Source organism: Myotis lucifugus, unplaced genomic scaffold, assembly GCF_000147115.1.
Source record: "Myotis lucifugus unplaced genomic scaffold, Myoluc2.0 scaffold_5, whole genome shotgun sequence".
Taxonomy (NCBI): Eukaryota; Metazoa; Chordata; class Mammalia; order Chiroptera; family Vespertilionidae; genus Myotis; species Myotis lucifugus.
Genome location: NW_005871053.1, coordinates 1,626,048 through 1,636,433, shown reverse-complemented (window position 1 = coordinate 1,636,433; position 10,386 = coordinate 1,626,048). Strand labels below are relative to the sequence as shown.

At 56.4% G+C, this 10,386-nt stretch overlaps 1 long non-coding RNA gene and 1 pseudogene across 1 annotated transcript in view; both read left to right on the top strand.

The window, feature by feature from the left end:
• Positions 1 to 1,098: 1,098 nt before the first annotated feature.
• LOC102438669 lies at positions 1,099 to 3,342 on the top strand (annotated as a pseudogene).
• A 5,128-nt stretch (positions 3,343 to 8,470) lies between these two features.
• The window catches only part of LOC106694645, a 4,186-nt gene continuing 2,270 nt past the window's right edge, over positions 8,471 to 10,386 (top strand). The window contains exons 1-2 of the long non-coding RNA XR_001345679.2: positions 8,471 to 8,655; positions 9,908 to 10,056. This is a non-coding gene — a long non-coding RNA (uncharacterized LOC106694645). The remainder of the gene's footprint in view (positions 8,656 to 9,907; positions 10,057 to 10,386) is intronic.

Genomic DNA, 10,386 nt, shown 5'->3' with positions numbered 1-10,386 from the left:
CCACGAGTTTTGATATGTCTTGTGTAATTCCTCTGAAGTAGTTACCCTGACAAAGCTTAATAGGATTATTAAAAAAAAAATTTAAGTTGTCATGCTAATTTGTCCATGGTCAGGGCTTATTGAAAGGGCACAGGAGCTACCCTGGGTTGGCCAAATCTGGGACAATTTAAACAAAAAAGAATAATTGTATTGGACTATAACCCTAGGATAAACATCCGTGAGTCCATATTGATAGAAAAATTTTTGAACAAATAAGTAAATGGGAGAGAAGGGACAGCCTGTTCCAACAAAACAATGCCAATTAAATGTAAAAGGGGGTGAGGAAGGGTGGAGAGGGTGAAGGGGTCAGATGCATGGTGATGGAAGGAGACAGGACTGTGGGAGTGAGCTCACAGTGCACTATTTAGGTGATGTGTTATAGAACTGTACCCTGACACTTGTCACTAAACAGTGTCATCCCAATAAGTTTAATTTAAAAATAACTGTTAAAAGAAGAGAGTCATAGAAAATCAACATGCCACAGTAATTATTCTTGCAGGAAAAGCTCCGTACGGATGCTAAACGTCAGGAGAAATGGGTATTTGCATCACCACCAGGGGAAAATAGTAATTACTAGTATAGTGGAGCACAAATGTAATTGAGGTCAACATCACCGTCAGGGAGATGGATTGGTCTTCGGTAGACCTAATGTTATGACCTGAGAAGGACAAACATCGAGTCTAGGTTCTTGGGAGGGGAAGCATAGCACCCAGCTAATCTTGAGAAAACATCACACAAACCCAGTTAAGAAACATTCTTCAAGATACCTGACCTGTACCCCCCAAAGCATCCAAGTTGTAAGGCCCGGGAAGGACCGAAGCGTCCCAGATGGCACGGCCTGAGGAGACGGGACTAGGCAGTGTGGGACCCGGTTGGATCCTGGACAGAGAGCGGGACAGAGAGAGGGTGTCAGTGAGAAACTGGTGAAGCTGAGTAAAGACTGTGGCTGAGTTGAGAGCATTAAGCAGTGTTAGCTCTTCAGCTTTGATGTCAGAAGTGGGGGTGCTGGTGACGGGAGACGTTGGCACTGAGGTTCCTGGTGAAAAGCTGTGAGGACCTCTCTTCTCTTTGGCTTACCTGATGTGAATCTAAAATCACTTCAGCAGAACACGGTGGCCGATCCCAAGGCGGCTCCTTGGAGCCGGCCGGCGAGCAGTGCCCGGCAGGACAGAACAGGGGCAGGCACCATGGAGGCCTTCAAGGTGGTACCGAAGGGACCAGCCCCTTGGGGCTTTCGGCTGCAAGGGGCAAGGACTTCAATGTGCCCCTCTCCCTCTCCCTTTGCCTCACGCCTGGAGGCAAAGCTGCACAGGCTGGGGTAGCTGTTGGCGACTGGGTGCCGAGTATCGATGGCGAGAATGCTGGAGGCCTTACGCACATGGAAGCCCAAAACAAGATCCCAGCCTGTGGGGAGCGCCTCAGCCTGGGTCTCAGCAGGGCCCAGCCGGCTCAGAGCAAACGTTGGAAGGCCCTGGCCCCTGCCTGGGACCCCCGGATACACCTTTGCACCCAGCACTTCCCTCAACAAGACAGCGCAGCCCTCCTGGGCGCCCCTGCTGGCTGACAGCACCCCACAGCACAATGGACAGCCGATATGACCGCTGGTCCCAGACGCCAGCAAGCAGCGGCTGATGGAAGACACGAAGACTGGCGGCCACGGCCCGGAACGGCCAATCCCGTTCCTTCCGCATCCTTGCCCACCTCACAGGCACCGAGTTCATGCAAGACCCGGATGAGGAGCACCTGAAGAAGTCAAGGGAAATGTGTGTCCTGGAGCTGCAGAGCCCACGCTACACCCGCCTCCGGGACTGGCACCCCCAGCGCTCTGCACACGTGCAGTCGTGGCCCGGCGCTGACTGGCCAGCTGTCCTCTCTGCCTCTCTCTCTCTTCCTCCTGCCCAGGGCACCCCTGGTGCCTCCAGCTTTTGCCTGCCTGGCCCACCTCTTTACTGCTCCTGTCCTGAGCCTCCTGCTGGCCTGGCCCTGGCTGCCCGCCTGGCACAAGGGCCCGGCTTCATCTGCCACTGCCTTCCCTCTTGGCCCTCTAGTTCTACTGTCGACCAGGTCTGTGCTGGCTCGGGCATGGAAATAAACACCCAGTCCTCCTTTCAAAAAATAAAAATAAATAAAAAATAGAATCACTTCAAATAGCGAGTTTACCAAGTATCACAATATAATGGAACACGGATTATAAAATACCAAAATGTTCACAAATTTTTTTAAAAAATAGCTTAAGTAGTAGGAATTAAATAATACATGTCTCAAATACATGTCACACTTTTATAAACTGGGGAATTTAGGAAAATCTGTTTGGCTATACAGACTATTTCAGGCACCTCCTGAACTAGAACACACTGGTGGTGGGTCCCGCTGCGCCCTCCACACCCCTTTACAATCTGAACCCGGAACTGAGACGGGGGGGGGGGGGGCGGGGGGGGGGGTCCCCCCATTCTCAAACAGGGACCTCGGGGCCCGGGAAGTGGGGGGGGGGAGGCCCGGGGGGGGGGTCCCTGGGCCCCCGGGCTTTGGGTTGGTTTTTTGCTTTTCTGAACCCGCAGGGGAGCCTGTGGGTTCCCGGGCCCCCCGGGCCGCCCCCTTTTTGGCCCAAAGGGGGGGGTTGAAGGGCTTCCCCCCAAAAAACCCGGATTCGGGGGCCCCATTTTGGGGACCAAAAAAATTTGGCCCCTAAAAACCCCCCGGGGGAGGAGAAAACAAGGGCTGGTTGCTGAGAAGCTGGGCCGGGAGACTCCGCAGAATTCCGGGGAGGATTTCACAGAGAGCTGTCCACCCCTGTACGCGGAGCCAGGCTCCCAGAATCACCTACCCAAAACAGCTCCCAGTGTCCAAAAATTAGAGTTTCCGTGACACAAAAACACACACAAAACAATCGGCTCAACCAGGCACCTGTTACATTTCAGTTCACTAGCTTCTTTGAGAATGAAAGGAATTTAAAGACATGAACAGCAGTTTATTAGTGTTTGTGTCTTACCCTCTCTGCGCGCATATAACATTTGTCAGAATAAACACTAAAAGGAAGATTGATCTATTTTTTTAATACAGATGTCTGTGGTTTCAACACTCACTATGGGAGTCTCTCTCTCTCTTTGAAAGAACTTCAACCCAAACATTCGTTTCTGCCACTAAATGTAAACCGTTCTGCTCCTTCAGACGGAAGCTGCAGTCATTGACTTGACCGAGACCTTAGGTGCGTATTTACAAGTCAGTGTGCAGAGGCCCAAGCCAGCGATAAAAGAGATGAGCAACAGGTGGCAGCTGTCTGAACAGTCAGATGTCAAGCTGTAAAGGCCTTGGCGCCCACCGGTGTGGCTCAGTGGCTGAGCATCGACCTGTGAACCAGGAGGTCATGGCTTCGATTCCCGGTCAGGGCACATGCCCGGGTTGTGGGCTCGATCCCCAGTGTGGGGCGTGCAAGAGGCAGCCGATCAATGATTCTCTCTCATCACTGATGTTTCTATCTCTCCCTTTCCCTTCCTCTCTGAAATGAATAAAAAATATATATATTTAAAAAGACCTTGGTGACAAGCAGGTTACAGCAGCTATGAGAAAATTAAGATGAAATGAGCAAAGGTGAGCAAAGGGAGACGATGCCCGTGCTCTGTTGCCGGCAGGAACGCAGCACCTCGGGGAGGGAGGGTCGCTTTTTGAGCCAATGACCCTGCCTGGGCTGCGAAGCTGGTCCAGCCTACAGCACTCGCCTGGGGGCCCTCAGCACGGGAGCCCCGCCTGTGATCTGGGGTCAGACAGATGAGGGACAGAGCTCCTTGGAGGCCGGGGTCAGTGAGGGCCCAACGGGTGCCTGTTGACGAGGCTAGTGGCACATCCGAACGGGACCCCGGGCTTTAACAATAGTCCTGCATCATGCAGAGGTCCTTGCAGCCAGACACACGCCAGGTCCAGGACCTCAAGCCAGGGGCCTGCTGCCTCCCCGTCACTCTATTCCTTTAAATCAAGCAAACCATATTTTTATGTTACTCTATTTTTCAAAAAATCTTCAGGTGGACAGAAGATAATAGTCACTGTCTTAACAACTTATCCCAATTTATTCCTCTCAGGTTAAAGCACAGTCACTCCCTCTGGCCCCTCCTCCCCGCTGGCGTCCCCACAGGGACTAATAGAGCAACTGGCACGGTGCACAGAGCCTTAAAAATATCTCCACCCGCGGAGCTGAATTCCACCTGTAGGACGCGCTACCAGATAAGTCAATAGCCTGGAATACAAGAAGAGGACTGAGTACAAATTCATTGCAGAGTTAAAAATAGGGGCGAGAAATTGGAATCAGTCTAAATACCCAATCATGTGAGGTGAACCCTAAAGCGTGCACACGTCAGACACTGTGCAGGTTTGAGCATCTAGGAAGAGTTGAGAGTAGCAGGGCAGACATGCTGAGTTACTGGGAAATAAGATGGAAACAACGTGTCTTTTCTCCTGGGGGGGGGGATGGCAAATGGAAGAAGAGAGACCCAGAGAGAAATGAGGAAAGCGCACATTTGGTGGTCGAATGTCAAGATGAGCTGTGGATACATTCTCCTTATGCTTCTTAGCATATTCTAAAACTCATATAGTACAGTCCCATTCCCAAAGGCATCATTTTGTTCAGGGATTCCCCAGCTCTTAGGTTATTCTTATCACAAGAAAATAACGCATATACCCGTTTAAACAAGTTTGTGCCAGTACGTGTACAATGAAAAGTCTCCTGCCTCCCACCCGCCCCGACTCCTGGCCTCCACTCCCCGGAGGTGACTGCCGTCCAAGGTTTTAGACCAGGGGTGGGCAAACTTTTTGACTCGAGGGCCACAATGGGTTCTTAAACTGGACCGGAGGGCCGGAACAAAAGCATGGATGGAGTGTGTGTGTGAACTAATATAAATTCAAAGTAAACATCATTACATAAAAGGGTACGGTCTTTTTTTTTTTTTTTTTTTTTTAGTTTTATTCATTTCAAACGGGCCGGATCCGGCCCACAGGCCGTAGTTTGCCCACGGCTGTTTTAGAAAGTCGGTCACAGAATTCTCGATGCAAATGTACAAACAGCCACGTGCTATACATTCCACACCTGCTCCTCACCCGGGCTCCTCACCTGTCACCAGGGAAGGACCCGGAGGCTCCCCTGTGAACCAGGGCTGGGCTCAGGGTGAGCCTGTGGGTGACGGTGGCCAGTGCCGGCCCCGGGAGGGCTCGCCCGAGCGCACAGCACACGAGAGCGTGACTGTGCAGAAAACAGACATCCTGCCAGGCCCCGTGGTGGCCACTGGGCAGGGACGTGGGTGCAGAGGTCCCACCCGTCTGTGCAGCTGGCCTGCTCACGAGCTGGCGAAAGCTGCCTCCGCGGCCTCTGCGGTGGCCTCGCGGGCTCTGCAGGCTGTGCCCCCGCCCCTGTGCTCCCCCTCCCAGAGGGTCCTCAGGGGCTAAAGGTCCGGAGCGTTGCCCCGAGGGGGATGGGAGCTCCACTCTAAGATGCTGCAGGTCGCCATCCTTTCCCAGAGAGGGCCAGAGGAGATGGTGGGGACCACACGGTAACCCCCTCCATGGTGGGATGGCCGGCCCACAGGGGTGTGTGGAGGGAAGAGGGGACAGGGTGCACCTGGGGCTCCCAGGGGACACTGCAGCCCAGCCAAGCTCCAGGAGGTCACCCCTAAGCTCTCTAAAACGCACAAAGGGCCCCGCTGGTGTGGCTCGGTGGTTGAGCACTGACCTATGAACCAGGAGGTCACGGTTTGATTCCTGGTCAGAGCACATGCCCAGGTTGCCGGCTCAGTCCCCGTGGGGGGTGTGCAGGAGGCAGCCGATGGATGATTCTCTCTCATCATTGATGTTTCTATCTCTCTCTCCCTCTCCCTTCCTCTCTGAAATCAATAAGAATATATTTATAAAACAACAACAACAAACGCACAAAGGTGCACGGGGAGGCGGGCACCGCCTGGGGGGCCACACGCTCCTGCTCACTCCTGCTCTTGCCCTGGGGGGGCCCTGCTCTGCCACAGGATCTGAGGGGACACATGGGCACTGTCATCACACACCACAGGCTCCCATGGCAGCCTGGAGCTGAGAGACCTGCACCCGCCAGCCCGACACCCCGTACCTGGGCACAGCCCCTCCCCAGTTCCTGTGAACAGGTGAGAGCTCCTCCCCATGGGACAGTCAGCCAGTCACACCGGGACCAGAGGGGAGGGCTGGGGAGGGACTGAAGGCGGTGATAGCAGAAGCCCAGTCACACGCTGGCTCCTGCCACAGAGGGTCGCAGCCCAAGCCCACAGTAGTGACCCCCTGCCCCTGGAGCGGCATTCCAGTGGGACAAGTTCTGGGGGGGGAGGGCTGGGCTGGGGTCTGAGAGAGGGACAAGGGATGGCCAAGCAGGACCTCGCCGAGCATGTCGGGAAGACCTGAGCAGGGCCCGGGTCCCTGCAGGAAACCACAGACTTCCTGCAGTAGCGGCACCTCCAGGGCAGACCGTCTGTCTGTTCATGACACCCCCGCCCCCCCGCCCACTGTCCAAGGAGCTGTTCTTTGAGACTCCGTTTTTGCTGGTTTCTCTGAATTATGTCAGCAAGAACCAGAGTGCTTCACCCAGGGAGGCTCTGATGGTGACAAGGGGCGGCCAGCGCACTGTGCAGGGCAATGTGCACGGGGAGATGTCAGCCTCTGGCACACGGACCACAGGTCCCCGGGAGACAGGGCCACGGAAACCCGGGGGCCCGCCTGGGAGCCCCTGAGCACAGCATGGGGAGGAGGGGGAGCCTGGGCCACAGCCTCAGGGGCCACTCGGGCCTCCCCACACCTGAAGGCCAGTTAGTGTCCTGGGTCCCCTGTTGGGGGGTTACTGCCCAGGGGCTGTGGAGGTGCCGGTTCTCTGGTTTAAAGGGGAACCAGCTGCTCTTGAGGGGACCTGAGTGCAGAGCAGCTTCCTGGTCTCCCACCAGTCGTCCTTGCTCAGAAAGCTGCCGCCACCCACAGGGCCACACGCTCCTCAAGGCTGCTCTCCACAGAGCACCCTCCAACCTCGAGGTGTGGGGACATGTGTTAGGGACCCTTCTAAACAAAACAGTCATTGTTGTGGCTGCTCACCAGTCACAGTATCACCTGGTTTACAAATACATTAGCACGGGATCGCCTGCCCCTCCCCGATGCCGAGGGGAGGGTCCCTGTCCCTGGGCTGTGGGCCAGCCCGCGGAGACCAGCGCCAACGCCCTCCTCAGGACGCGGGCTGTGCGTCTGCAGGTGCGGGAGACGCGCTGTGCTGGCTTCTGCATCTTGTTTGCCAGACGGGTGGGGTTCTACCCACGTTCTGTGCATCTCCATCTCCTGGACAAGCCCCCGGTGGCCTCCATCCCTGGTCCAGACCACACTGCCCCCACCCCGATGGCGGGATTGGCAGGTGTGCACCCTGTCCCAGGAGTCTGTGCTGCACATGCAGCGGCAGCGACTGTCGGGGCACTGTCTCCCCTGGACATCAGGACCACGTCCGGACACCGAGGAAGACACCGAGGTAGGGGCCCGGGCGCGCCGTGTGTGGGTGGCAGGAGGCGGGCACACGGCAGACAGAGGACAGGAGCCAGTCAGGATCCCAGCTGCGACCCTGGGAGCCCGGGCAGAGGAGGTGAGGGGTCCAGTTTTCAGCTCTGCAGACACTCGACCTTGGCTGCCTTATTCGATTTGGGGGCTGGGGGGGAAGTCTATTCGGAGTGACAGACTAGGTTTCTTCGGTGCCGGTGGTGCTCCTGATCCGTTCGCGGGAGTTGGGAAGCTCAGGGGACATGCAGAGTTAAAGCGTCGCCTGAGGGGCCAAAGGCGTTCTCCCAAACTCCCTCCTTAGCTCTGGTTTCCAGGTTCTACAAGTAGCACACACTCAGCATAACACTTCACAATAGTCTTAAAATAAGAAAACAGCTACTTGCAGTTGCGCTGCCTTCCCAGAAGCATAACCACTGTATTCTTCACAGACCATCCCTTCAGACAACCCTCCGCTACATACTAACATCAAGGGGCTCGGACACCGGCTGCTTTTTTAAAAACCTCAATCTATGAGGCTTCTTGGGATTCGCCATCGAGAGAAGGCGTTCTTGCCCGGCCGGTGTGGCTCAGTGGTTGAGCGTCAACCCAGGGTTTGATGTTCGATTCCCATCGGGCACATGCCCGGGCTGTGGGCTCGATCCCCAGAAGGAGGCAGCCGACCGATGATGTTTCCCTCATCACTGATGTTTCTATGTCTCTATCCCTCTCCCTTCCTCTCTCTAAAGCATCAATAAAAACCTATTTTTAAAAGAGAGAGAGAGAGAGAGAGAGAGAGGAGCGCTCTTGTCCCTGCCGGCAGTCTGGCAGAGAGAGTCGCCGAGCTGCCCTCCGGCTCCCGGGCGAGGAGCGGAGGACGCGTGCCCACCAGTGAGTGCGTGCGGGAGCCAGATGGTCTCCAGGGGCCGCGGCCAGACTGAAGGCAGGTCGCCTTTCCGGCACCGAGCTGACGCCAAGACCGGCCACCAAACTCATATAAGAGGAAGCGCCCGGAGGCACCTAGGCACGCGCCGGGGACGGGGACGGGGACGGCACCGAGAGCGCCTGCTGCCCAGGAGGTCTCCGGTTTGGGTGAGAAGCGACTGAAACGTAAGCTCTGTCTGAGGGGAATTCCACTTTGCTTATAGCTTTTCCCTCTCGGGTTGGTGATGCGAATGCCCCGGCGGAGAAGCCGCTGGTGCTCACCTGTCCACGGCTCACCTGCCTCCAGGTGTCTCCTCGCTGTGCCCTCCTGGCTCTCCGGGCCCCTGACCTGTGGTTTCTCACCTGAGAAGGTCTGGGGCTGCTCAGGGGCTGAGCCAGGAGCAGCTGGTCTCGGCTTCTTTCCACTCGGTTTCAATGAACCCATTTCTCTGGGGGCGTGGGGGGGGGGCGGTTCCTGCCCAGATTCTGGAGTGGGCCCGAGAGCACCCCCCGCCCCCGCCCTGCCAGCCGCAGAGCAAAGCCCACAGTCAGCACCATCTCAGCCGGTTTCCTTCCTTTAATTCGCCGGCAGCTTCACTCAGCGCAGATGTGTGTGCTCAGCGCCTCCTGGGAAAGAGCAGGTCTGGGAGGGCTGGGAGGGCTGGGAGGGCGGGAGGGGCCCGCACCTGGCCACGCGCCTGTGTCCAGGGCTGACAATCACAGCCACCGCAACACCGGCTTGACATCACCCAGCGTGGCCTGAGCCGGTCCGAACCTTCCTGTGCCCCCCAACAGGGCGATGGCCCCCAACTGGGAAACGGCCCACACTTCCCATTGGACAGCAGGCAGCGGTAAAGCGCAGTCCCGAGAGCAGCAGGGAAGGCGCCCTGTCTTCCCCCTGAGCCCTGAGGTCGGAGTTCACGCCCAGGGCAGGGCTCAGGCAGCTGCAGACAACAGGCACCTCCTTCCCTCGGACAACCAGGGCCTCCCATCACCTCCTCCAGGAGCACAGGGTGGGTGTCCACAGGCCTGGGGCCAGGCCGGGCAGGCGCACAACGGGGCAGGTGATGGGGACAGCCTGCCCGCGGGCTCCCGATGCGGCGTTAAGGGGTGCGCTCTCTGCAGAGCAGCTGTCAGAGCAGTTCCTGCGGTACAGATGGTACAGACGGTCTTGCAGGTTCCGGGTTTGTGTTCTGAGACCACTGATGTCCTCATCTCGGGTCATTTCAGTGCAAAAGAACGGGGGGACGTGAACGTCAGTGAGCCTCGCTTGACCACGTTCTATCAAATGTACAACTGAGGGGCTAGCGTGCCAGGCACAGGCCGACGTGTGGGGCCGAGCCTGCATCTTTATTGTTCGCCTGCCGGCTCTCCTGGCTCCCCTGTGCTCAGAACACAGCACAAAACTGTTGGGTCTTGTAAATGTTCCCTCTTCCAGGAAATGAGTAAAAGCTACACTTCAAAGCACCCAGGACGGGTGGTCTCTGACGCAGAGGAGCTGAAGGTGTTCTGGGAGAAGAAAATCCAGCATCACACGCGGCAGCTGCAGAGAGAGGGCGAGCGGATCCGCAGGAGCGCCCTGGACAGGTAGGCGGGGGGCGCTGGGTGGTCTGCAGCAGAGCAGACCCCGTGGGCTCAGGCACTCAGCCCCCTGCCCCCAGCAACAGCATTGCACTCCCAGACCTCATGTCATACATTACCTCAGCTTCTAATCACAACACTGGATAAGGGGAGAGAGGAACACCCCACGGTGCCATCCCCCATCCCTCCATCCTCCACACTCCATCACCCCATCCCTTCTTGACGCACTCCATCAGTATTGATTCAGTTTAATCATCGATCATTTATTTCTTTTTTACCTTTTTTATTGCAATATTTGGGAGGACAAAAAATGAAAGATTTCTAATATTTATCTAT